This window comes from Ochotona princeps, chromosome 13, assembly GCF_030435755.1.
Source record: "Ochotona princeps isolate mOchPri1 chromosome 13, mOchPri1.hap1, whole genome shotgun sequence".
NCBI lineage: Eukaryota > Metazoa > Chordata > Mammalia > Lagomorpha > Ochotonidae > Ochotona > Ochotona princeps.
The window spans coordinates 44945276-44973208 of NC_080844.1; the positions used below are offsets into that span (position 1 = coordinate 44945276).

The 27933-nt window shown below is 48.3% G+C and overlaps 1 long non-coding RNA gene across 1 annotated transcript; it reads left to right on the forward strand.

The window, feature by feature from the left end:
- The first annotated feature begins 22558 nt into the window (after window positions 1–22558).
- LOC131481692 (uncharacterized) lies at window positions 22559–27885 on the forward strand. The gene is made up of 3 exons (XR_009246512.1): window positions 22559–22772; window positions 24929–25287; window positions 27474–27885. It is a non-coding gene; the product is annotated as an uncharacterized LOC131481692 (long non-coding RNA).
- The last annotated feature ends 48 nt before the right edge of the window (window positions 27886–27933 follow it).

Here is a 27933-nt window from a genome sequence, read left to right on the forward strand (position 1 = left end):
TAGTTCTATCATTGTCTAATTAATTATCCTGGATGGTTGGTCCTTGTCCCAGCTTTCCCACCGATTCCCTATAGAACTTTGGGGAATTCATGTCCTCTCTGAGCCTGGCTGTCTTATACATGAAACAGGGACAATATTTACCCAATGTACTTTTTCAGTCCAGTTATGAAGATAATGCGTGTAGAAGAATCACAAGATGTGTTAAATACCCAGCAAATTTAAGTTATTATTAAGATTGAGTTTTACAAGTATCATTTTCCATAAGGGACTGTCCACCACCAAGAGGCTAGGATACAGTTATTTCCATTAATTCAGACACCTTAAGATGGTCTCATCCACTCTCAGTTGCCTCTGTGTAAGGATTTGGTCTTGCACACCAACAAATGTATAACTGGGCTCCTTCAACATAACATTAAAATTATAATTTGAGGAGTGAATTTTTGGTGTACCTATGAAAACATTTGGGATGCCTATATCTCATATCAGAATACCTGGGTTCAAGTCTGGCTCCACTGCCTATTTCATGTTCCTGCTGTTGCACACCCTGAAGAGGCAGCAGGAAGTGACTCAAGCAGTGGGGTCTCTGTGGGAGACCTGGATTGAATTCCTGGACCCCAGCTTTGGCCTGGCTTAGCCCCACTGTTGTAGACATCTGGGCACGAGCCAGTGGATGAAGTAGCCCTCTTTCTCTTATTTCTCCTCTCTCTTTACCTTTCAACTAAATAATATGAATATTTTTTAAACAAAAAAAATCCTATTTTAAAAATAACAATATGAGATTGGAAAAGCAGAGGGATTCAAATGGCCCATCAGATACTCACAAAGACATATGCTCACAGGAGTCAGAGGAATCCTATAAACTGATAAAAGAGCTGTGGAGGCCACTGGCTGTATGCATGTATTTATGTGCTCTCCTAGACATCCATATGCAGACACACAGACAGGACTAAGCTTATTTGCATGTTGTTGAATTTTGTCAAGCGCCCGAGAAGGGGTGGGCATTTGGCACAATGGATTGAGATGTCAATTGAGACAATTGTATTTCATAATAGAGTGCTTGAGTTCAATTCCTATCCCCACTCCAGATTCTAACTTATTACTCTGACAGACAACTGGTAGTGGCTCAAATATTTAGGTCTATGCCACCTACATGAGAGAGCTTGGCACCCAGCTGGCCTAGCCCGGTGTTGTGGGTATCTGTGGAATGAGCTAGTAAATGGAAGATCTCTCTCCCTCCCTCTTTCACTCTCTCTGCTCAACTTCCAAATGTAGTGGAAACAGATTTTTAAGAAATTAAAGCATAAAAAAATTCGAGTAAAATATTCTGTCAAATTCCCTGGAGACAAATTAGACTCAGACAGATCTAGAAGACAGACCTAGAATTGAGTGTTTGTCCTTTAGCCTCCAGTCATGCTGAAAACATACAGTGGAGCTGATTTTTACATGGGGTAGTAAAGTTCTGAAGTCAACACATATATAATAAAAACGATGCTTGAGAAGACCTTATGTAAGATGTAAAGTAGGACAGATGTGCCCCCACTTCGATGTCTCTCTAAAGACATCTCCGTAAGTTAACCCAGCCAGTTTCTACTTCAGGGCAAGGATAGTGCTCTGTAAACTGAATACTAGATAGAAATTTTAGTTTATGTTTAAAGACCATATTGATCTCCATTCTTCTCCCCTATCCCATCTCCTACACTTTCGGCAGCCTAATACAATTTCATGACAGGCACAAGGCACATGAGACCAAATGAGCAGACTACATCCATTGCTGCAGTCTCACTCCCGCACTGCATAGAATCACACATTTTCATTCACACACTTTCATTTAACGTCCCACCTCCGTATCAGTAGATAGATTATATTTGCATCTTCTCAGGAAGTCAAGCCTATTTCAAAATTTCTCTTTTTCTTAAAAAAACTATTTTGTGTTCTACAAACAATAAAACACATTTTGAGTGTAGTTTGATAAATGTCTGTTCTCACTTTTCAAGAGATAGAGTATTTCCATCACACCAAAAAGTTCCAGAGTGCCCCTGTGCAGTAACTTCCCATCCCTAACAGTAGGCAACTAGTGATCCATTTCCCTTTTCTAAAATGTTCTAAAACTTCCAAGCTACGGCATTTCCCTTTTCATGAATTTCAAATAAATGAAATCAGATGGCATGTATGATTTTGTAAAACAAAATCACTTATTTAAATAAAGTTTTAATCCACTGGTAGAAATACAATAATCAGAAAAAGTAATGAAACCTTTGAATGTGACAAAGTTGGGAGGGAAGTAACATAGCAAGAAGAAAGCAAGCTACTCCGTACACAGGTGACAAACTACCCAATTCTTGAAGATGGGAGAATCGGCAGAGTCAAGTTCAGGGGACTTGAATAAAGCCAGCATTGGTAGATCAATGATTTGAGACAGATCATCATGAAAGAGGACAGTGGATAGAAACCTCTGAGAAGGATGTGCAGATTGACAGGAAGTAATAAAGCCTCAGAATCAGTGTCTAGCCCCAATTTTCACTCTTGTTTTTATCATTTACAAGCCAAACAACTCTAGGCAACTCATGAGACCAAAGCAGAATTTTATAAAAACTTGTGAAGTGAAAAATGAGTCTCACCCCACTGGTAGCTCCAATGTCCTATCACTGTCCTCTGAGACAGTGTTGGTTTGACCCAAACTACCTTCTTTGCTAAGCAACACATGTGCATAATGAGGTCACTCTTTCCCATGTTTTAAGTCATGGAGGGGCATGCATTTATCACAGAATTAAGATGACACTTGGGATACTTGCATCCCATATCAGAGTATCTGGGTTCAAGTCCCAGTTCTGTTTGCCATTCCAACTTTCTATTAACATACACTCGGAGAGGCAGCAGATGATGGCTGCGGCAGTTGAATCCCTTGTCACCATGTGGGAGGTCCAGATTGGGTTTTGAGCTCCTGCCCAGCTCTAGCTGTAATGGGCATTTATGGAGTGAACCAGTAGATGGGAAACTGCTTTCTTTCAAGTGAATAAACAAGTACATTTTAAAGAATCCATTGAGACAAAAACTTCCCATTTACTCAAGAAGAGGGAGAGCCAAGGAAGACAAAATGAAAATTGATATCTCTACAATTTAATTCAGTATAATTCATGACGTATAGGTCTTCTAAATTAGACTGAAATGTGACCTTCCAGAGTTAGTCAATGATTATAAACTTAGTTTTTCTTGACCTGCTAGTTTCAATTCTGAAACTTTGACAGTCTCTGGCATGTAGTACAAGATCTTACCCCAAAGTTTATACACTTGACCACTTTAAGGGACTAGATAAATAACACAGTGGGTTGAAGATACATCATTGTGGAATGTTGGAAGTGTCATGAACTGGAAACTACATGCTTAACTTTAAAAAAAATATTTCTCATTTAACTTTTAAAAATTTATTCAAGAGGCAGAGAGATACAAACACTCCCATCTGCCTGTTCACTCCCCCAATTCCTGTAACAGCCAGAGATGAGCTAGACTGAACTGGTCTCTCACAAGAGTGACGGGGACCTAACTACTTGAGCCATCATTTGTTGCCTCCCAGGGTCGGCATTAGCAAAAGATGGAATTAAAAGAAAAATATAGAAATAAAACTCAGACACCAGTGTGGGGCACAGGCAGCACTTTAAAGAACACTTTAAGTACCAGTTAAACCCCTACAGCGCATCAAAACCCAAACAAAACAAAACAAAAACTCCTCATAGTCAGGTTGCAACATGCTTTGCTTTGCTGGCAAAAGCATTGCTTCTAGAACCAGGTCTGTGAGTTGCCAGTTTGCAGCCTGGGCATTGCATTATAATTATATCCCACATTAGTGGGAGCCTCTCCAGGGTAGCTCTGAGTACTGAGTAGGAGCTGGACCAGTCCAAATCCAGGAGTCAAAAGCTTCATGTGAGTGTCCCAGGTGAGTGCAGAGGCCCAAGCACTTGGGCCATCCTCTACAACTTTCCCAGGCATAACAGCAGGGAGCTGGATTAGAAGTGGAAGAGCTGGGATTAAAACCAGTACCCAAATGGGATGCCAGTGCCATAAGTGGAATCTTAACATACTACACCACAACACCACCCCTCTGGGTGACCTTTTCATCATAGTATCCCTTTCCCTTTATCAGTAGAATAAGGACAATCAAGAACCAGGTAGGCTCCGTGTGAAGTAGGAAGAATCAAAGTGAGTGGACAAGAAATATAGTAGCTGTATGTTTGGGTTCACATCCTAAATTTCCTTCGTATTAGCAGATCTTAGGCTAATTATTTAACTTGCTGGGGTGGTGCCGTGACATAGCATGTAAAGCTGCTGTCTGTAGCACTGACATCCCTTATTGACACTGGCTCAAGTCCCAGCTGCTCCACCTCTGACCCCGCTCCCTGCTAATGTGCCTGGGAAAGTTGCAGAGGACTGTCCAAGTATTGGGCCTCTGCACCTGAAAGAAGTTCCTGGCTCCTGATTTTGAACCGGGCCAGCTCCAGCCATTGCATCCATTTGAGGAGTGAGCCAGCAGATGAAAGATCTTCATCTCTCTCTCTCTCTCTCTCTCTCTCTCTCTCTCTCTCTTTCTCCCTCCCTCCCTCTCTCCCTTCCTCCTTCTCTTGGTAATTCTAACTTTCAAATAAATATATCATTTAAAATAATTATCTATCTTGCATATGCCTCAATTTCTATATATATATATATATATATATATATATATATATATATGATAGAAATATCAGTCCTGTTATTGTATAACTTACTGTCAGAGTTCAAAGAGTTAATTTCCCTAAAATCCAAGAAAGGTTGGCATATACTGACAGTCAGATGAGTGTCACCTGTTATTGTCTGCAAATTGTGAACAGTACCCACTTCAGGTTGGAGAGCCAAAAGGATGCCTATATTAAAGCACTTAACACAGCACTGGTGATGTGTAATGCTCACTTAGTGATGTGTAAATACTCATTACATTCCTCTGGCTTCTGGAAGGTGTGTTGGGCTAAATAATGACCACTGTGGTAGTCAAGAGTTTCTAGAAACATTACCAACAGGACATCCATAGATACATATTACAGATGTTGGCTCCAGCAGTTTGGGAGGTTTGGCCCCACCCTCTGCTGTTGCCAGTTGGAGAACCAAGAATGGTAGTGATGTGATTCAGTCCAAGTCTGGAGGCCTGAAAATCGAGGGGCCAATGGCATCTGCACTGGCTGGAGTAGTAACACCCAAGAACAAGAACACTAACACCCAATGTCCAAGGCAAGGGGATGTCTCAGCACAAGCAGAAACCAGCAGTGAGCCTTCCTCAATTTTTTGCTGTATGCAGAGGCCCAGGAGATTGGTGAGGGTGAATCTTCCTTGCCCAGTCTACTAATTCAAAATCTACTATCTTCCAGAAACATCATCACAAACACCTGAAAAATGCTTCACCAGCTATCTGGGCGTCCCTTAGCCCAGTTAAGAAGCCATGGAACTGACCATCACAACCCCCGAGGAGACCCAGGGCCTAATCCTCTGGAACCCCTGAATATTGGCAAAACAGACTTTGAAGGATCTTGAGATAGGAATATGATACTGAATTTTCTGGATAGGTTCTAAATTTATCACAAGCACCCTATCAGAAGAAGGCAGAGGAATATCAGCCTGCAAAAGAAGGCCATGTGAGAGAAGAAGAGGGAAGCAGATTCAGAGATGGAAGTAGCTTTGTCACTGGCTTTGAAGGAGAGGAATGAGCCACAAGCCAAAAACTCCCCATTGCCTTTAGAAGCTGGAAGACACAAGGAAGATAATCCATTCTGCAGTCTCCAGAAGGAACCAACTCTCCTAGTACCTTGATTTTAACCTCAGTGGACCCTACTTGAACTTTCCACTTCCAGACCATAATCAATCTGTCATGGAAATCCACTAACTTTGCTATCAGTCATTACAACAGCCGTAAGAAGCTAAGACCAGGGCCCTGCAGCGTGGCCTAGTGGCTAAAGTCCTCACCTTGAATGAGCCAGGATCCCATATGGGCGCTGCTTCTGATCCTGGTGGCACCGCTTCCCATCCAGCTCCCTGCTTGTGGCCTGGGAAAGCAGTTGAGGATGGCCCAAAGCCTTGGGACTCTGCACCACGTGGGGGACCTGGAAGAAGCTCCTGGCTCCTGGCTTTGGATCAGCGTAGCTCCAACCATTGGGGCCGCTTGGGGAGTGAATCAACGAATGGAAGATCTTTCTCTCCATTTCTCCCCCTCTCTGTATATCTGACTTTCCAATAAAAATAAAATAAATCTTTAAAAAATAAAAGAAAAAGTTAAGACCAAGAGCCCATCTTACCCCATATCTCCCTTACAGCACATCATGAGCTACAAGAAAGAGGAAAAAGAATCCTTAGAAATAGACTCAAATATTTACACTCTTTAGGGAGATGCGGTTGGCAGTTCTCCTGACCACTGAAAGAATCCAGTTAAGATTTCTTTCGCCATGGTTTTGGAAGGAAAGTACAGAAAGGATGGTTCTGATCTATTTGTAACAATGTAAGAGACAACAGCCAAAACTGTCATTTTTGCAGGTTTGGTCTAAACAATAGAATTTTTTCTTTTCTAAATGCATCAACAGGACTGGTCTGGAAAGCGGCAGCTAAGATTAGCTTGCAAGCTCCCCGCTGAGGCCTTGAGAGGCTGTCAACTGCCTAGGGAACAGCAGCTAACCCTCACGCAAATGGCCTATAAAAAAGGCCTTGTCAGAGGCACCTTGACCTGCCAGGCCTTCTCTGCAGCTCAGATTCCCAGCAGCCCTCCCAGGGTTATGCTCCTTCGCATGATGTATTTCCCCTGCCTTTTTTAGAGCTGCATTATGCTTGCACCAGGAAACAGCCTCTTCCTTCTCATAAACACAGCCTTGGGTTCCTGACCAAGCGCACTGCCACTCCACAGCTCCCTGTCCATCCATCACACCTTGCTGTCACCCTGGCTGCGACTGTGGAGAGCTGGTCCATCTCCAGAGGTGAACTAAGGGTGGGGAGGAGGAAGAGGCAAGCCCTGGAAGCAGCAGAGGGCCGCACACATCCCCAGTTCCAGCTCACTGGTGAATTCCTTGGAAGCTGGACGGTGTTTGGACAGTGAGAGAGTCTTTCCGACAACCCAGTAAGTAGGACGGAAAAGTCTCAGTAAGGTCACCATGTGAGCTAGCTGTGGCATTCCCGCCCCAGCTGCTGTACATGCAGAGCCCAAGGATGGGATAGAAGAGGGATGACCTGGAGAAACTGAATTCTGGAAGGAGTATATTCCCATGTAAGAGTGGGAGAGGGAGTTACAAGCCCTGACTACATATAAGCAAAATGGATGCAACTGAAAATGGGATGTGCAGGGTCAACGTAGCTCACCCCCAAGTACACGTTCCTTGTCTCTGGCCGTGCTCCTGGAATTCCCATCAATGGTTTAAAAAGAACTTTCATTGATTAAGTTTACTGTGTGTCAAGCAATATTCTCAGGGCCTCAGTAAGCCCTCTCCACCCTCCTGTCGGGAAAGAGGTGGTACCTGCTGCCCCATTTAGAAATGTGGAGATTTGGAAGGTTATGAAAAGTCACAGAGCTTTAAGTAGTAAAAACCAAGATTCGAACCCAAGCAGTAGCCCCATGTGCAGTTTTTATCCTCTGGCTGAGCTTCAGAAGCAGCCAGAATATGGAAGTCAGGACTGCTAGCATAGGTCCCGCCCAGAAGGAGGAATGTACCGCAAGCAAATTCCCTGTGCTGTTCCCAAGGATTGCTCTTCCGTCTCCCCATCATGTTTTCTTCCTGAAGTTCGCCCAGTTCTCCATATTCTCAGCCAGAGGCCTTGAGGGAGCTTTGTAGGTGCTGCAGACATCTGGATCAGACCTGGAAAGAGGTTACACAGCATGTGTGCTGGGCGAAAGGTCGCCAAACCATGTGCTTCGCATTTGTGTGCCTTCCCATACATGTTCAATTAAACACATGTACAGGCTCTCACTCTGCCTCCTCCTCCCCATTCCCCTCTCACTGCTACCAGGACCCCCACCTCTCCCATGAATATGTTGAATCACCCAGCTATGTAGGGCATACGATATTGCAGGACAAAGAGCCCTACACATGGGTTATAACCTCTTGTTAATATTTTTATTGAGGAAGAAAGTACTTTGAAAAATCATAGCAGGTCTGATGCAACAGGTGCTGACAATGCAACACAAGCTGAGAGGTGAAGCAGCAGGGAGACAGGATAGTGCGTCCTCCTGCTTTGTCAAGGCCAGGGGCTGCAGAGGTGACACAGTCATCTGCTCATTTTAGCCATACCTCAGGCCATTCTTACCTCTTCAGGGCCTCTTTCCCCCAAGACCACACAGTGCAGGTCCTATTCAGCTCTCATCACACCAGGTGGCTGCTTCTCTGTTAGCTCCCTTGACATGCCATGACCTCTGCTGAGAGCAACCCTGCTTCCTTTGGCGACACTCATCATCAGCCTTTGGTGGCCCGACACGCCCTCCTTTAATTCTCTCTCTCTGCTGCTTCTCTGTCTCCTTGACTTGTACTGCTTCCTTCCCCTGCTAGCCCTAGTCACCACCCTCCTTCAAGACTTCGCCCTTCACCCTCTCACCCTCTGTGCTCTGTGTTTCTGCCCATCATCTGTTGTGACCTCTTCCTATCTTCACTATTTTAATAGTGACTATACGTTTTTAGTGAGTAATTTGGCAGTCACTATTAAAGTCCCAAATGCATAGACTGTATTTTTTTTTAGAAATATAAAGAAGGAGAAACATGGAGGTAAAATACCTCCATGAAGGTATGAAGTTCTCATGGGAAAAATTAGGAATGAAATCCTGCAGAGGCTCATCAGGAGCTGCAGAATGAACAGAGCTTGGCCCACCCGGGTGCTGGTCCAGCAGGTGCTTTGGCAGGGTGGGGCAGGCAGACAGATGCAGGACCTTGTACAGAATGTGCGAGCTTTCCACTTGTGGAAAAGACAGAAAGGGAAGACAATGACTCTGTGCTAACTCTAGTTGAAATGTGCACAGTTTTTCTAAAAGATACAAAAATTGGTAACATTGACTGCCTCTGGAAGAAAACTGGGAGCTAAAAATGTGCAAAATCAGATACTTATACCCCGTGAAACCTGAAAATGGTTCATTTAATACCTCGTCAAGCAAATAATTAGCACCACATGAAACAGAAAACACAATTTTAAAACAAGGATGTATGGTCAGATCAGGAAAGGGAAATTTTCAAGGAAAGTGTAAGCAGAAATAAATGAAAGATCCTCTCATTTCTATTTTATGCCATGATTTGATGATGGCTCCTGGCTTCCCTCAGGTCTCCCATGTAGGAACAGCAGCTCAAGGCCTTGGGGCATCTTCCTCTGCCTTTCTAGGGAGTAAGCAGGGAATTTGGTCAGAAGAGAAGCAGTTGGGGCTCAAACTGGCACCCATATGGGATGTCAGCACAGGCTGAGGATTAGCTTGCTATGCCACTATGCTAGCCCCTCATTTAGATAGAGAATTTTTAAAATATTTTTTATCTTAATTGAAAATCAGAGCTACAAAGCAAGAGAGAGTCAGAGGAAGAGATCTTCCACCCACTGGTTCATTTCCCAAATGGTTGCAAATGGCTAGAGCTGGGCTCATCTGAAGCCGGGAGTTAGGAGCTTCTTTCAGATCTCCCATATGGGTGCAGGAGCCCAAGGCCTTGAACAATCCTCCATTGCCTTCCCAGGCCATCTGCAGTGAGCTGGATCAGAAATGGAGCAACTGGGACTCCAACTGGTGCCTGCATGGAATGTCAGTGCCACAAGTAGAGGATTAGCCCAGTACGCCACTGTACTGCCCTGAAGAGACAAGATTTAAAAGCCTAAAAGGAAAAAAAAAAAACTCAGGTGCTGAGTAGGAAAGGCACCATCCAGAACAATCTCAGACAGTGGAGTGACACATCAGAGGTGAGAAAGAAAAATGGAAGGATACAAAACAAAAGCTCAGTCCAAATAAGAGGAGGTAAAACCAACGAAATAATCCAAGAACATGTCCTAAAGAAAAGGACATGAATTTGAAGATGGAAAGTCCATGGCACAATGGATGAAAACGGATGCACAGTAAGGCACTTGATCTGTCATTTCACACTGGGGAGTGTGGAGAACAACTACAGAAATCCCACAGAAAGTACAGGTGAATTAGAGCATTGGACTTCCCAATGCTAACATGGAAGGCTTGAAGACAATAGAGCAATGTCTTCCACATTTGGAAACAAAATTACTTTCCAAATAATAATTCAAGATTTTAAAAAATCCAAATATGAGTGTAGGCTGAAGGAAATTCTAAGATATTCAAAGTCTCAGATGGCTGACTCCCCACACACCCTTCCCTTGGCCAAAGCTCGGAGAAGTGGTGCACCTACCAATTCAGGCACTAACCATGAGAAGCACCTGGGTCATAGGACACCAGCCAGCAGAGCAGAGGCAGCCCCAGAGCCAGCAATGGAGACCCCAGAAGAGTAACTTTGCCCGCATTGAAGAGAATGGCCAGCTCTGCCTGGGACAGTCCAACTCAAAAACCAAATGTTCTGAGCACTGCCATCATCAAGAATTCCTCTGCTGCCATTTTTGTAAACCAAAGATCCAGCTTCGCAAAATTACACTCTACTCTCCCTTCCAGATAAGCCATCCAGGCAGCGACACACGATCGCTCCACCACTTGTCTCTTCTGTCTTTTTTTCTGATTGTGTTCATCCCTTCTCCTTCCTGCTATACCAAGTTCTTGAGAAGACAGACTTGTCTCTAGAGGGCCTGAGAAACACCAGTGCCCGTGAGTCATAAGTAAATAAATGTGCAAGGCTGCTTTGCTGTGCTTTGTGTTCATGTTCTGCCTTTCAAATCATTTGTCTGCACAATTCAGTCACTGTGGACATTCACCCAGACTGATGGCTCTCAAAGAGAAACACATTCTGTTTGTGGCCACAACATTCAGAAACTGCAAATGCCACCACCATGCTGTCCCTGAGAGCAGAATGACACATGATGTTTGCTTTGGGGTCTGGATTAAGGAGTATTCAACCTCCAAAAAAAGTACATTTACTGAGAGTCTATTGTGTGCCAGATGCCAGCCCAGAGGTTTGTATGCCTATGTAAGCTAATGCTTACAGTTACACTGAGAGGTAAAAGCTGCTTAATTTCCTTATATTACAACTGAGAAATTAAGTCACTAGCCCAGGATCAACTAAGCTCCCTGGGGAGAAGGTAGAATCCCAACCCAAATGTGCCTCCCATTGTCCTCACTTCTGGGCAATGCTGCTTCCTCAGAAGCAAAATAGCATCTCAATTCTGATCTCCAACTCTCAGGTCCACATTGTGACACTAACTCTCCATCAAATGATGAATACTTTTGAGTTCAGACTTATACTGATACATACAAAAAGGAGATGTTTTTAAGAAAAATAAAAAGAAGTCCACAATTTCACCATCTAACAAATATTGTTGTGCTAATGTGCTGTCTTCCAGTCTTTCCCCATATGTGCGCCTTGGAAAAATCTCCTCAGATGTTGTATCCACACTTTGAACAGAAGACAAGCGTAGTACCAAAGACAAAGCAGCTATTGCACAGCTTGACCTGGGACTCCTCTTGCATCAGATGGAACTCTGAAACAATAACAAAGATTAAAGTGCAACTAATGAGAAACTGATTTCCAGTTCACTCAACTCTACTGGGCAGGTAGCAGAGTCTCCTATGTGAGAGTAGGAGGTAGGAGTTAAAATAGTACTGCTTGGTGCCTTGAGCATCCTGCGTAACGTCAACAGCTGCTGGATATGCAGCAAACACTGAAACAGAATTGACTAGAAAATGCGGACCTTTAGCAGCATGGTTAATTGTTCAGTTACTGGAAGTCCATTTCTCTGCTGTGTATGAGTGTGTATGTGTGTGTGTGTGTGTACATGGTATATTAGAGTCCTCAAAGATATTCACACCTTAATCTCCAGAAGTCATGAGTACATTACCTTACAGAAAATAAAAGGGATCTTGTGGTGTGATTATTAGTGTGGGACTTAACAGCAAGAGCTGACTCAGATTACACAGGTGAGGTCAATCTAATGGTGAGTTCTTTTTTTTTTTTTCAAAGATTTATTTTATTTTTATTACAAAGTCAGATATACTGAGAGGAGGAGAGCTAGAGAGGAAGTGGAGCTGCTGGGATTAGAACCAGCGGCCATATGGGATCAAGGTGAGGACCTTAGCCACTAGGCCACGCTGCTGAGCCCTAATGGTGAGTTCTTAAAAGCAGAGGATCCAGGTAGACATGAAGCCTAGCAGTTAAGACAACAGTGCAGATACCAGCAATGCATGTGACAATGCTTGGGTTCCGCTCTCAGCTCTGGCTCCAAACTTGGGCTTCATGCCAATGCAGACCCTAGAAGGCAGCAATGACAGTTCAAGTAACTGGGTTCCCACCACACACACTGGAGGCCTACACTGAATTCCTTGCTTCCAGCTCTGGCCCTGCCCAATCCTGGCCTTTTGGAGCACTTGAGGAGTGAACTAGCGGACATGAGCCTCTCTGTGTGTTTCTGTCCAAAAATAAAAACAAAACAAGGGACAACAGAAAACAGAGAACATGTCCCAGCTGTGACTTGAGAGAGACAAGAGTACAAAAAGAAGCAGAGATGGGACACTTTGAGAAGGAGACAGCTTGTGGTGGTAAAGATGAGCAAAGAGGCCATAAACCAAGCAATGTGAGCAGCCTCTAAAAGCTGAAATGCAAAGAGATGAATCTTTATCCTGGAGCTCCCAGACAGGCTGACACCTAGATTCTAGCTCAGTGAGACTATATTACACTTCTGACCTATAGTACTATATAATAAGATAAATTCAGACACAACAAATAAATGAATACAAGAATTATGGCTTTATATACAATGAACTATAACTTGGGCATTAAAAATAAGAAGAAATTATTTATTTGAAAGGCAAGGTGACATAAACAGAGAGATCAATGTTCCCTGATCAGGTTCATTCCCGGTGTGCCTGCAGCAGCTTCCACTTAGTGGTAGGGGCCCAAGTACATAAGCCACCTGCTGCCCTACCCCCACTCCCCGGCACATTAGCAAGAAGTTGGGTTGGAAGTGTGGAGTAGCCAGGACTTGAACTGGACACCTCAATATGGGATGAGAGCATCCCAAGCAACACTACCCCGAAGCTCCCTTAGTCCTGTCATTCTTGACATTGTCGAGCCTCGAGAGTACTGTGCTAATGGAAAGAAGTTAGGCAGAGAAAGACAAACACTGTAAAATCTCACTTACGTGTGGAATCTATAAAGCTGAACTAGCAAAAAAAAAAAAAAAAGAGCAGAATGATGGCATCTAGGGTGAGGGTGGGGGCAGTGAGTGACCATCTGTCAAAACATACCAACTTTCAGGGACAAAATGAAGAGTTCTGGGGAGCTAATGTAGAGTGTGGGGACTGTAGTTAACAAGACTGCCTTATATACTTCAAGTGTGTAAATACAGTTTAAATGTTCTTATTGCAAAAAAAGTTTAAATCATTCATATTTGTAAATCACTGTGATAGTTTGTTGTCCAGCAATAAAAGTCTCTATTTCTTTTTCTTTTATCCTTGCTGACTAATGTCTACTATGGCTTGATGCTCCAGTCCTTAAATATCTTTGAATTCCTCAAATAGAGACCGTCTCAGAGACTGTAGCAATTTTCCTAGGACTCAGCCTCCAGATTTCCAATTCACTCATCTCCAGAAGAAAATAATGAAAGAAACAGAAAATCTATGAGTGGCCCTTTGTGTTGGCTAAAGGGACTGGTGAATTTTAGGCAGTGCCTAGGGCTCCGTCAGACCTTATCAAGCATGTGCTGACAGCTGGTGAACGGTCAGTGGTTTGAAAGCGTGCACCGTTTTCCCAACGTACGTGCTGGAGGAGCCTTTAGTTGCTGCTGACTACTTGAGCCTTATGATGACCCAGCTTCCTTCAAGGAGAGGGTTGCATGTAATGGACTCACCTGGGTAAACCTGAAGCTAAAAGCAACCCAGGAATAGCTCTGCTCAACCAATGAGGATTTTGTAAATGATAGCTTGTGCTGTGCTTGGGAATACATATAAAAAAGCTTTGTTACTCACACCACAAAAATGAAAAGCCCACTGTGTGCAGCAGTCTGCTGTGTTCCTCAGACACAGAAAGGATGCTGTTATTGCCATCCAAACACTGGTGAGCTACAAGGAGATATGGACTGCCTACCATGTGGTAGACATTTAAAGTGATCTCACTGAGCTCTTAGAAAAGTGATCCAGAGAAATTGGTATGATTAGTCTCATCTTAGGGATGAGGAAAGGAAAGGAAAGTTTATAAAGTTAAGCAAGTGGCAAGAAGTACTTCACGACAGGCAAAGAATCAAGGTATACCTAGCTCCAAAAAATATTCAGTAACTGTTGGCATCATAGACATGTACTGTTTACAAGACATCATGTTACTCCATCCAACAAATCTGTGAACTGGCCTTTGCTAAGCCCATTTGACCAGAAAGAAAACCCAAACTCCTAGAGTTACTAAGTGACAGAAACAGAATTGGAACCCAGACTTTACAATTATGAATTCCACTTCCTTTACATTCTTTCATTTTCATTAGACTCTGAATGTTGCACACAGATTCACACAGCCTCTTTCCATTTACAAGAAAGTGACCTTTTTGAAGGCACATGGAAGAACACAAGGTGTGGCAAACTCGATGGCCGGAGTGGAAGCTCATGCCAAGCGAAAATATGTGAGAGCTGCACTTGCTCTGTGCTGTTCTCTACAATCATTCCGACTCTCTGTAGGGGTCATGCTGGCTGCCTGCTGTGCAGTTCCTAACTTTTGGACCAAGCCTTCCGCTTTGCTGAACACTAACACTGTAATGATGCTCTCCAAGTTCACAGTCTAAGTGGTTGCTAGGCACAGTAGAGAAGGCGAGTCCTGATGAATCGATATGCTAAAAGCTCTCCTTCCATTCTTAGACACTCTTTGTCTTTGGGACTTGTACATCTGATCTTTACCAAAAGAAGTGTGATGACTATCAAGATTGCACTGAAACAGGTAGATCTGAACATTTTTTAGGGATAGCCACCGCTTTCTACTCATTTCTCTGTCTCCTGTAGTGTCTAAGTTAAGGTCTATGACAAGCAGCTACTCAGTGAATGAATTAAAGTTCCAAAAATGCCAACTCAGAAAAACAGTGTAAAGGAATTCAGATCTCAAGAGCACTTGAATATAAAACAGAAACCAGTACTTAGAAGAGAAGGAGAAGTTATATAGCAATGGAGCTTTGTCATAGACCATATGGTTATTCCTTAACCATCTTAGCAAGAGTGAGAATTAAAGTTGACACCTACAAGGACTATTAGCAATTTGGTCTTCAACAACTTTCCCTTCTCAGGAACAAAATGCATGATCATGATGGGGATAGGGATGAGGTGCTTTCTAGAGTTTAGCAGTTTCAGAACATCTGGCAAGTATGTGAGAATCCTCCATCAGGCTGTCCCAGCCCAGCTTCTTTCCCTGACATTCCCACATGCCCAGCTCCCGGTGCTCCCTGAATTCATGCCCATCACTTCGATGCAGTCCCCCCACTTTCTGACTCCATCCTGCACCTCTCCAGGGGGACCTTCCTTACGTCATCCCTCAGTCAACCGAAGCACTGACACTCATCAGTCAAATCCAGATGCAAGTGATTTTTATGGTTGGTATGAGAACAATTATCAGAGGATTAAGCCTAAAATGCAGTTTTTCTGGGTCTTCCCATGGAATAGGTACAGGAGAGGCCCTAGAATCTTCTAATGTGCACACCCTTTCCTCCAAAAGATTCTGGTGTAGATGATCACTCTGAGATGAAGTGGTCTGGGTTTGGAGCCTGGAGCAATGGTTCTTAACCTGTCAGTTTATGAATCTCCAAGCAGCTGAGGACAGAACTCAGAGGACCCATGAAGTTGAAATGGAAAAGAATGCTTTTTCAAGTTATAGCTGGAATTTACCCTATCCTTATTTCAAATGCTTTTGCATGTGAGCAACAAACCCAGTATGAATTATGACTGTCACCAACAGAAATAACTGATGTCATTATAGCACATTATTGCCACTGTAGACACCTGTAAATTCCACTTATGCTCATCACTGCTTTGAAAGTGTGGTCGCTGACCTGCCTCTAGCTCTCATTTAATCAGTAAAGGAACACAAACCTTATTCTTTCTCTACTTTTAAAGAATATTTTGAAACTTGTATTTTGTAACAATGGCTTCCTCCGTAATCTATGTGTTTTATTTCATGAATTTAGAACTGTTTGTCTCAGAGATTGGTGGGATCTGGGGTCCGCAGCTTCATCACATTGCCAAGGAGATCCCTGTTGCATGTGTGTGCATGTGAGTGTATACACACACACAATCTAGGAATTACTGCTCTAGAATCAGTTGTAATTAATAAAATAAAACAAAACAAAACAAAATAAAATAAAAACACTTTCTGGCACTCTTCTGCTCCTAATTTTCTCTTGCTCAGTACTCTCCAAAAGCTACCCCTAAAGCCAGATGGTAGCTCCACAAGAATTACTGACTTCTTGCTACAGCTAGGGAAGGAGTACACCCCTCCAGGCTCCAAGGATGTCCTGAAAAGAGAGCTTGGCAAATGTTAGGAGAGGCTGGGTTCTGCTGCTTCCCCTGGCCTAAAGAACTTCTCCTTTTGTTTTCCCAAATCAAACCTAGCCACGCACTTCCTAGTTCAGAATCCACTGATCTGCTGACAAGAGGGGTTAAGAAAACCGGGCTGTGGAGCCCCAGGGACCTTCCTGGAATGGGTGGTTGCACAGGCATCGGGAAGGTGAGCTAGGTGATTGCCGAGTGGTGTGCCAGCAGCCTCCCCTGCCTTGCCTTCGTGTTTCTAGGTTGGCCCTAGAGTAAATAGGGTGGGCATATCCTTTTGGAAAGAGAAGCAAGGGCACATCCGCTGGCTTAATGCCTGCCCTGGGTCACTTGTGTTTTGGCAGTGCCCACCAGCACAAGTCCCGTCCGAGAGCTTGACAGACTCCAAGTAGCTGCTGAAAGCACTATCCAGTTTACAAATGAGGAAGGAGCCTGAAACACAGGCATCCTGGCCCCCGGGGCGGGGCTGGGGCACCATCTACACTCGCTGCTCCCTGCGAAGGGTTTATCTCCGCATCCACAGCCGGAAAGGAATCAGCATTCCTGGGTCTGTGACTTGGAAAATTAATGACCAGGGCAGAGGCATCTGAGGACTCCCCACCCTAGCAGCCCCAATGCCAGGCGCTGGGGGCAGAGATGGGGATGCTGGACGCCCCACCTTCTGGCTTTGGCCAAAACTTGGGTTTCTTGGAAGGTTGGGGGGCCAACAAGTAGCCATAAATCTTAGCGAACCTTCGCTTCTTCCGAGCGAGTCCGCGGGGGCTGCTGGTCCCTCTCTCGCGCGGGTCTATTTACAACGTCGAAATCTCCTTGTTAATGGACCTGGGATAATGGTGTTTACTTCACCGCGATAAAGCGCTCAGCTTCTTGGGGGAGCGGCTGTAAAATGTCCGTGGGGGTAGGAGTAGAAGGGGGCGCCGCGAAAGCTGGAGGGCGGGCGCACCAGCTTCTCTTCCAGGCCACCCCCCCTCGCCCTCTACCCCCTGGGCCAGGCCTCGAAGCCCAGGCCTCAAGCACCAGAGCAGTTCCCACATAAATCACCAGTGCCAGAGGCTCGGGAAAAGACGCATTTTTCACTGCTGGCTGCAGGGCAACTCCAGACAGCGAACGAGAAACAGAAGTTGTCTTTAGATAAACCGTTTACCGGAGCGCGCGTCCTGGCAGTGCGGTCCACAGAGCCCAGGACAGCCCAGGCCTGGCACGGATCCCCACCCGCCCCCAGGGAGCCCCCCCAGGGTCTCCTATAGACCAGCCGCAAGTCCTCCAGCCTCAGGGGAGAGATGAAGTGGTGCTGGAAAGGACATCTTCGGGACCAGTGCAGATTGGAGGCGCAGCGGTGCGCCGCAAGGAGACCGTGGAGTCCAGCCGCACGCTGACACGGTGTGTTTCCCCAACAAGCGACTCATTCTCGGAGCCTCAGGAATCTGCAGACGAAAAACGCATAGAATCTGTTTTCACAGCAGATTTAAGATCCTTGCTTAGCCGGAGGCAGCCACGGATGGGCCTAGGCGGGCCCCTGAGGCCCCGGCACTGCCAGCAATCGCCTGCGCGGTGACCAGGCGCATTCTTCAGGGGAAAGAGGGCGCATAGCTTCGAACAGTTCTCAAGCCAGGGATGGAACTCACAGCACCCAGGCAGGCGCGCTCCCCAATTCCCCGCCCAAGCCTGCAGTTCCCAGCTCCGGAGCTCTGGGCTGCCAGGATGCGGGGTCGGGTGGGGTGGGGTGGGGGGGTGGTACTAAGGCTCCTGCTGCTCTCCTGGGCTGAGGGAAAGGAAAAGCCCTTGGGCACGGGGTCTCGCACAAGGTAAACGCCAAATAAACGTTAATTTTACCCGCCAACCTCCAGCTGTAGGGGGGCGGGTTAGGGGGCGGCTAAGATGCCTGGCTCAGCGCCAGAAATTCCAGGCCTCTTCTTCCGCAGCGGAAGACTCCCAGGACACCAACCCCTCCACCCTCAGCCACTGGGCCCTGTCAGGTTGCCAGGCGCCCCACGGACGTGGGGTCTAGCTTCTGCCCCTGGCAGGGAGCCTCAGGTGCGTGGCCACCAGGACTGGTCGTTGCAGGTTTCCCCCAACTTGCCAAGCTGCGCTCCCGCACCCAGGGTAGCAACCCTTAGAAGGTGGGCCGTCATTCTGCAGGCCGCCCTCCAGGCGCCGGGGTTCGGCTGCCATCCGGTTTTGGAAGCCGCAGCACTTAGCCGCCGCCACCGACACGAGAGAATGAAAGAGGCTCAGTCCCAGTAGCTCGGCGTCTTATTTACTTGTTGACGAAGACGCACCCGAGCGTGGCGACCTCGAGCCCGCAGCAGGCCCCTGGCGCGGGGGAGGGGCCCTGCAAGCAGCCCCCAGCCCGCTGGAGGCCAAGGCTTCCTATCGCAAGCAGACAGGTTTCCTTCCCCTCTGGGGTCAGAGGTTGCGCCTGGGAGCGGCCGCTCCCCCTTCCCCTCCAGGCCCACCCCGCGCGGCGGCCTGGAGCCCCGGTTCCAGCGGTGCCTTCTTCTCCCCTCCCAGCTTGCCATCCATTAGCGTAATCCCCTGTCCAAACACTGCGGCCGGACGGCCAGACTTTGGTGTAAACAGACCCGGAGGGACAATTCTAACGATATAAATAAAATAACCATTAATAGCGCAAATTGTTCGATGAGCCGAGGCCTAGCCCCCCTGAGACTCCAGCCTCGCCCGGGTTTGTGTACACAGCGTGGATGCCGAGCATCCGTCCGGTGAATCGCTGGTCCCGTACCTGCCGAAATCTGAAACCAGCGCCAGCAAGGTGCCCCCGCAAAGCGCAGCGGTGGAGACCTAGTTCCCGCACGCCCGCTGCCCGCGACGGGCGCGCAGCCGAGAGGTCGCCCAGCGCTCTGCGTAATCAGTCCCCGAGCCGCAAACCCATCTCAGCTTCGAGGAGCTCGAGGATGCAGAGCTCACTCCCAGAAACGGAAAAACGCAGCCTCCTCTGGTCCCGAGGCTGATAATAATAAACCGACGTTGCCGAGCGTTTATTGTGCCAGGCCAGGTGCTAAGAGCGTCACAGAGGTAATCGCCCATCCTCCGACCACCGAGCGAGAAGCCTCCAAGACAAGCATTAGCCTTGGCCCTGAGTGCTTGGGAAAGGGTTTTCTGGTGCCGAGTGGGTGTTGATTTCCAGATCCCTGGGGTCCAGCAAGGGTGGACACACTCTCTAGTCTCACCTTACAGAAGAAGTCTTTACTTCTGTGGACCGCTATGATTCTAAAATGGGGAGGCATTGACACTGTCCCAATGGGGGAGTTATCATAATTGATAGCAACTGGGGGGGGGGTGCCTCGGCTGCTGGGGCCTGGGCACCTGGAGAAGGGGAGACCAACAGTGGAGAAGAGAAAGGAGGCAGCTGGAGGGGTGCCTTTGGGAAGGAGGGAAGGAGGGGCTGGAGGAGCCTCCGCCCCACCACCTTAGTACCAGCTGGGATGCCCAGAGACAGCAGAGGAAGCACTGTGTGGCAGGTCAGGAGCTTGACCGGCCTTGGGCCACCTGTTTCACCTCTCTGACTCGGGTTCCTCTCTATGAAATGACTCCATCCATTGAGCCAAGGACGGGAGGCATTGCAACAGCGGAACTAGTAACAACTGGGGATAGTTGACAAAAGCTTACTACAGCCTGCTGTTCTTTGGAGAGCTTCAAATCTGTGAGTCAGTTCAACCCCTACTCTCAGCCCTACGAAGGGGAGCTGTGGCTGGTGTCCCCCTCCCCCACCACAATCAGCCAGTTGATGTGGGGCCTGGGGAAAGAAGCCAGGAATGGTAGCTAGTATCATCCATATGGTCATTGGTAGTGGGATCATTGTTGTTACTGCGGTCAGCTGTGTTACTTGTGCTATTCCTGCTGCTCAATACCAACCCTGAGAGGTAGTCATCGGGAATTCCCTTTAAGGAGAGGAAATGGGCTCAGCGAGGATAGGTGACTTATCTAAAGCCACACAGTTGTCTGGGACTCAATGGAGAAACCAGAAACTGGGGAAATCTGAAGACCCAAGTTTCTTGCCCAAACCAGAGGCAAAAATAGATAAGGAGTAGCCAGCCAGTGCCAGGGAGGGTGGAAGAGGGTTGCCCACCTCCAGGGTAGGTCCAAGGCAGTTGATTTATTTGCATTCCAGAACAGACACTAATTGGCCAGGCTTATATCTAAACACAATAACATGGACATGAGACTTGATTTGTTTACAGCAGCTGAAGATGATGCATTTGTGGGAGCGGGAAGCTTGGTCTGGGCCTGCAATTTGTTTGCTGTGGCCACTGTGGACTATAAACTTAACTCTGGGAGGAGTCCTCCAGGGCCTGGGCTCCAGGCCAAAACAGAGGTGGGAGGTGTGACTCTGAGGTAGAGAAAGCCACACCTCCCTGGGCCCACCCCAACTTAGCTTCACTCGGGAGAACAGTCATCTGTGTAACCCCAACTTGTGTTTGCTCAGGAAACCTGGGTGCACCCACCCATCCACACCCATGTTCACTGGCTGCGGGCGGTATGAAAGGGTCACATGGCCACACATGGCCACATGCAAGCTGACTTAGTATAGGACATACTTTGTCCGCCTACCTACACACAGGCGTACCCTCTCTACCATACTAAATGCCAGGCATGGCATATGGACTTTTTAAAAGTCTAAATTGCAGAGAATTTCAATATGGTTTTATTACTTCCAAGAACACACACAGTTGTTACAACTCTGGTAATAAAATCTCTTCCCTCTTCCCTGACTAGCTTAGACAGGTCCTTAGGGGACCACTTGTACAAGACTAATTGTAATGATCCTATAAATTGCCTGTATGGAAATAGTGCATCTGATAGTGCTGGAAGCTTGTTCTTCAATTTGGATCATATAAACAGCTCTCCCCCAATCTCATGTAATCCACATCGCTGTGGGGCGGGGGTGGGGAGGATTCAGGATGGGTGGTGACCCTGCCTATTCATGGGGGAGAACACCCTCCCCTTCACTCAAGCAGAAAGATGAATTCCTAAAAACACATACCCTGGAGCCTCATCTACCCTAAGTCACCCACATTTCTCTGGGTGATGTAACTCACAGGGTGCTGATGGGAGATAAAAATGGTGAAGCGTGACTGGTCGTCTACCCCGTAGCTAGGGAGCCCACCAGAAAAGGTCAAGACCAGCGACTCCATGATGCACTGGCCCCCAGGGCCAGCAGCTCCAAGAGGCTGAGAGAGATAATGGCTAAACCCAGAGTCTTCACTCTTGTTGACTGGTTTGAAAAACTAAGGACTCCACTCTACTTTCTCAGATTTGACCTCTAGTTTTAAAAGCAACCCCAGAAGTAGCTCCCAGCTGGGGAGATCTCAAGGCCAACCACCTTGTCTAACGGGAGGGAGCCAGTCTGCTCCCCTCTACTCTTACCTCAGTACAGTGTGGGCTGGGAATGGCCTGGCCCAAGCCTGGGGACCCAGGAACCCTCCTGTTGTTCATCACCCCCGTTCTGTTCCAGTCTCCCTAACACTTCCACGATAGAAGGAGACTGCTCAGGAGCCGCTCAGGAGCTGCCTGGAGTGGGGATTTCCAGGAAGGGGCAGCCAAGCTTGCCACGCTGGCCACTGCAGAGGCTGCTGAGAGCCAGGGCTGGAACCTCTTCGCAGGCCCCAGGTGCAGGGCAACTCCTAAGAGCCAGCCCTGAGTGGAAGGAAGGGGGGGAGGGTCTGGAGCCCAGCAAGGATGGATCTTGCCCCACTGGGCTAAATGCCTTATTTTGCAACCCCAGGTTCCTCCGCTCTCAAACACCTGCGCTAGGGGCCCGAATCAGATTTGTCCTTTACAAAGGGAGGAGAATGGGGATTTAATAAGATGGGGCGGGAAGAGGTCTGTGGAAGGAGAGTGAGACAGGTGGGTAGGAGTGGAGACCTGGGCGGGTGGGAGGAAGCTGAGGAGATGGGGAGGGAGGTGAGAGAGGGAAAGGAGGAGGGCAGTGTGGGAAAGGGAGAGTGAGGAAAGAGGAAGGGGGAAACGTGGAGAAGGAGGAGGGGCTCCGAGGAAGAGGAAGGGGCCGGAAAGGGGGAAGGACAGCGAAGGGGAGATGAAGGCGGTGAGGCTGCTGGAACTGCAGGACCCCCAGCAAAAGCTTCACGGGGTCTCTGCAGGCGATCCTGGAGAGGTAAGACCTTCCTCCTGGGAAGAAGGGAGGGCCAGGGGAGCCTGAGAACCTACCGGAAGGTTCAGGACAAAGATCCAACCCGCGCGGCGGGCCAAGTCTCCCGGCCTTTCTCACTGCGCCCCCGGACCCTAGGCAGGCAGCTGGAGAGCTACGCGGCGGCGCGGGGAAGCTCCTGCACTGTTGGCTGCCTTGGCACTCACTAAATGCGCGGGTTGCACCAAGAGGCCCCAGCCCCAAGTTCCTGCAGCCTGGAGCCGCCGGGCCGCAGACCCGGGCGTCTCCACCAAGCACGGCCCCAGGCCCCCAAGTTCCCGGCTTGAACGAGGCTCCCGAGGCGCTTCCCGCCGTCTCATCCTGCGGCTGTGTGCCCAGGTGAGGCGCGCCAACCAGGGGCCTCGGGCCTTTCCACGACCGGTCCCCGGTCACCGCCCAGCCAGACCAAAAGCTCGCTTGGGATCGGGCGAACCGAGACTGCTGCCCCGGCAGTGGTAATTGTTGGACGCCCCAGGAGCTTCAGGAGTCTGGGCCCAGGGGATGGCCAGGGGCGCAGTCGTCGCCCTCAGCTGACCGCGAAGGTCTCGCTGCAGCTGGGGAATCGCACTGCCGACGCGGGCCTGGGTTCCGGACCTTCTCCGCCGGACGAGACCCAGCCGCGGCAAACGCTTCTTCCTCCACTGAGGCAGGGTGGTCTCTGGCTCTCAGATGCGTTTGCGGGCACTCGTCCCCCCAGGGGCATTTGGAGAAAGCCATTTACGTCCCAGGAGGCGGAGGTGTCTCCCGGGAAGCCCCAGGAAGCATTTGTGCCTGGAGACTCCCCACGTCAATGCCCTGGAGCCACGGGGAGCAGGCCGGCGCCCTGGTTTACCAGAATCAATTGTCCAAACTGGCAACGCCCCTCTGAAGTCAGATTGCATTTTTAAAAGTCTGTACACGTTAACAAATCTCTACAGAAGTTAAATTTACACCCAAAGAAAAAAAAAAGTTAAGGAATGCACTCAGAATTCCCATTTAATCCTGAAGTTAAAACTGCTCACTGCATTCCCAAATAACACCAACAAATCATAAAAATAAATTTCTGTTCACGTGTCCCTCGCTTGAGCATTGTTCGAAAAAAATAATAGTGAACTGATGATTTTCTTCGACAAAGGCACAGTGTTTTATGAACAGAAAATAATCTGCTTGGACCAGAAGCCTCAATTTACATTTTTGTCTTCAGAAGTTGGGGTGGGAGGCAGATACACAGATACTCGAGAAAAACCCTCTCCAGGAGAAATCGAAACTCACTTTCTCCGAAAAAGTCTGGTAATTAACAAGCAGCTGTATAGAATTTCTGAATTTGAACAGATTTTCTCCCAGGTAAGAGAAATGACAGATTATTCAGAAAATCTGAGTCCAAATAAAATTCAGCGACGCCTGGCATTTATGCAAATACACAGAGTCTAATATATAGCACAATATTTAAAATATGTTACAAAATTACTTCAAGGAAAAAGTACTCCCTAGAAATTAGATCAATTTCATGCTTTCTAGGGCATTCCAATCTAGTTGACATTTTAAAAGTAGAACATATATCCGTCTTCCTCACAACCAAAACACCTCTAGATTTCTCAAATATTTTGGATTGTTTTCCCAAGATCTAAACACACACACACACACACACACACACACACACCCTACATCCCTACCACCAACAATAAAATAACACGGTGCATTTAACACTGTTTTGCCTTTTTCCCTAAGATATCATTGAATGTGAAATTCTAGGAGAGCAGTAAAATAGTAGGGACATTCACCAGAAATGTCCAACTTTGTTCAGCTTAATTCCAGCATGGGGTGATTTTTCACAATCTGAAAGAATCACTTCTGATAATGGTGTTACATTTAGATTAGAAAGCCGCCGTAACTTTCGACTTTGTTGCGGCTTTGGTTACATAATTAAATGGCCACTGGACTAGCTGGGAGGCAACAAGGTACGCAGAGGCTTAAGTAACTCAAAGCATCCGCAGACTGCCTAGATTCACGTATGCTTTAAGTAACATTTGTGTATAGAATAACAGTTACAAGGACATTTCACAGGCTTCAAAGAATTATCACATTTTCTCTTGGTAATGTATTTGCTGTCATGGTTTAGAACAAGGTTTTTCTTTTTTTTTTAGGATATGTTTAAATTTATCATTTATGCAACTATATGGTACTTCCGCCTCAAGGAATTTGCCACCATTTAACGATGATCATTAATCATATACCCCAGGGAGGAGGAGTCGCATAAATGGACAATGAGACAAAAGCATACCACGGCAGATACACTCGATTAAAATCAAATCACACGCTCCCATGGATGCAACCAATATTTACCTTATCTGACAGTAATTAGCTAAACAGTCTGGAACGAAAACCCATTATTAGTTGAACACAGCTCGCGGATTGCAAAGATCCCCTCCTCACACCAGGAGATGCAAATACCCCGCATGCTCTGGAAACTGGATCCTCGTTGGAACTGGAGTCCCAAGAGCCGGTAAGTGACGACCGCAGTCCGCGGTCCTCTGCAGCGCGGTGCACCGAGGCCTGGCTTGCTGGGAAAGGGACCAACGAGGCAGGACTGACCCGGCGGGATCCTCGAGATCGGGAAATCAGACAAGAAAGGGTAGCAGGAGCACCCTGGAATCCCTGTTCTCTGGCCCTAAACCAAGATCAACCCTAGGGACGCATTAGCGTAGAAGTTTCATTTTCTCTCTCCATCTGCGGTGGAGGAGGGAAAAGTTGGGGGGGGGGGGATGGGATGTAGAAGGCGTTCACTAGGCCTCTGGGTTCCGAGTCTCCGTAGGCCTCCGACCCTCTGTGCTCCGGCGAAGCCAGGCAGCACCGTGGCTCAGGTCCTGCAATGGGCACCTGCCTGCTAGTGGCCGAGGCGGTCAGTGAGCTAAAGGGGCCGGTGTTGGGCTGCGTGTGGTAAGACTCTTGGCGCTCCGGTGTGAGCGTGTCTCCGCGCCCCCCGGCCCAGAAGGCCGTTTTGTCCGGGCTGTGGTCTCAAGCCACAGGTTTGAGACCTGTGAGAGTTAGGGAAGGCCCGGGAGGGAGGTGCCGCTGGGCTGACGAAGAAAGGAAATGTAGCCAAGAGAAATCCCGGCTTCCCTTGGAAACCAGGAAGAGAAAAGTGTTTTTTTGCTGGCTTTTGTCTTTTTCCAAATCTTGAAATCACCAAAGAGCCGGAGAAAGTCGGGGGTATGGGGACAGGACGGGCAGGGGGTGGAAGGTGCAAATTCTCCCCCCCCCCAGGTGTTTTTTGCCCTGGGGGTAGGTTGGGGGAGTGGAGCCCGAGCACCAATTCCCGGCTGTGCGCTCCGAAGGGGACGCCTGCACGCGCCAAGGCCTCCCAACCCGAAGCGCTGCGCACTCACCGCCACGGCTGTCTCTGGGTCACTGCGTTCGGGCGCCCCGGATCCATGGCCAAACCAGGTGCCTTCTTCCTGGAGCAGATTCGCGCCTGATTTGGAAACACCAGCCTGCCTCTAGGGCGCCAAGAGTTTGAAGATTTAAAGTGGAAAGGCACTGATGCCCCTACTGCTGAGGGCCGGCCGTGGAGTGCGAAGCCCAGCCCACCGAGGGTCTCTACCCACTGCCCTCCGACTGCCCCGTCGCACGTGGGGTGCACCTCATCCAGGCTCCCCAGGCGGCCCCAAGAGCTACCCCCCACAACATTTCCGCCCCCTTTCGAATAGCCCCGCCTCTCCACCCCACCATCCAGACAGGGTCTCTCTGCTTGACCTAGGGCACCCATTTGTTTCCCAGTGGTGCACCCCCACCCTTCGCAGGGTCGCTCCCCACTTTCGTCTCCCCTCGAACCCAGTGCCAGCCGCCGCTGTCCCAAGGCCTCGTCAGCAGCCCTTGCACCTGGTATGTGCCTCTTCCAGTTGAGCACAATCTTTCCCAGTTCTGCCATCCTTACCGCCAAAAATCGCTTGGGGCGGCTGTGGCCGGATGAGGGGCGCTACGGTTGGGCGGGAACAGGCCCCCATTTTTTTTTTCTAGGCCCGCGCTGCTCCTCCCAGCGCTGGGCGTGGTGGCTGGTGCGAATGCCTACTGTAGAGGGGAAAGATGATCATCCCGCGCGCGCGAGTTTCCTGAATCTCTGGGGGATCTCATGAGTTTCTACTTGCCCCCCTAAAAAAAACCCACTGTGAACTCACCAGGACCCCAGAAGACCCGTGGGTCAACAAATGTGAAAAGCCAGTCCTAGGCTCGGGCACCCCATTTCAATAGGCGGAAGACACCCGGGACTTCTGGGCCCCTACCCTTGCAAGGACAGATCTTGCTGTCAGATCTGCGTGGGGCCACCTAGTGCATGTAGCCCTCAGGGCCACGGCACACGCCAGGGCAGCCTGCGGTGACCTTTGAGCCGACCCTGAGCCAGAAGCATCGCTGTATTAGGTCTCTGGTGTGTCTTGCCCTATTTAACCCTGATAACCCTGAAGAAGCTATTCATCTCTTTCGAGAAGTGGAAACTGAGGTTTTGCCACGCCCCAGGCCACACACTGAGAAAGACCAGGATTCGAACCTAGAGCTGTCAGTACACCCATCATGTTTTCACATACCTGTTCTGGACAGCAGCTGAGAAAACCACAGGAGCAAAAAGCAACCTACAGGGACCCTGCCCTCGGAGGGGGAGGTAGAGGCTTGCAGTCTAACCAGGGTGTCCGGCAGGTGCATTCAGCTACAAAACTAGGTGGGAAGCCATCAGTGACACCACTAACTTAATTGCTAAAATTGCTAAAGGGACCTGCAAGTGCAGAGGCGCAAGAGAGGCCCTGGGGCCAGGGGACCGAGGAGTGCGTCTTCGTGGGAGGTGCTCCTTGAACACCGCCTCGGAGAACAGACCAGGGCAGAAAGACATCCCAGGCGGAGAGGGCGGCTTGCTCTGAGGCCTCAGGTAGCAATGGACAAGACGTCCTTTCATCCGAAGACAACAACGGTGGATCCTGCGCCTGGTGCAACTCGCCGGAAAACTTTCCCGGCTCCACACTTCTGGGGAGGGTGGGTAATCTTCCCGGGAGTTGATTCTCAGCCACCAAAGCCCCCACCCCCGAACTAGCTCTGATCAGGAAGGTGCAGCCAGGCGGGGGTTGGAGCCTGGGAGTGGGCTGGGGTGAGGAAGGATTGTGGT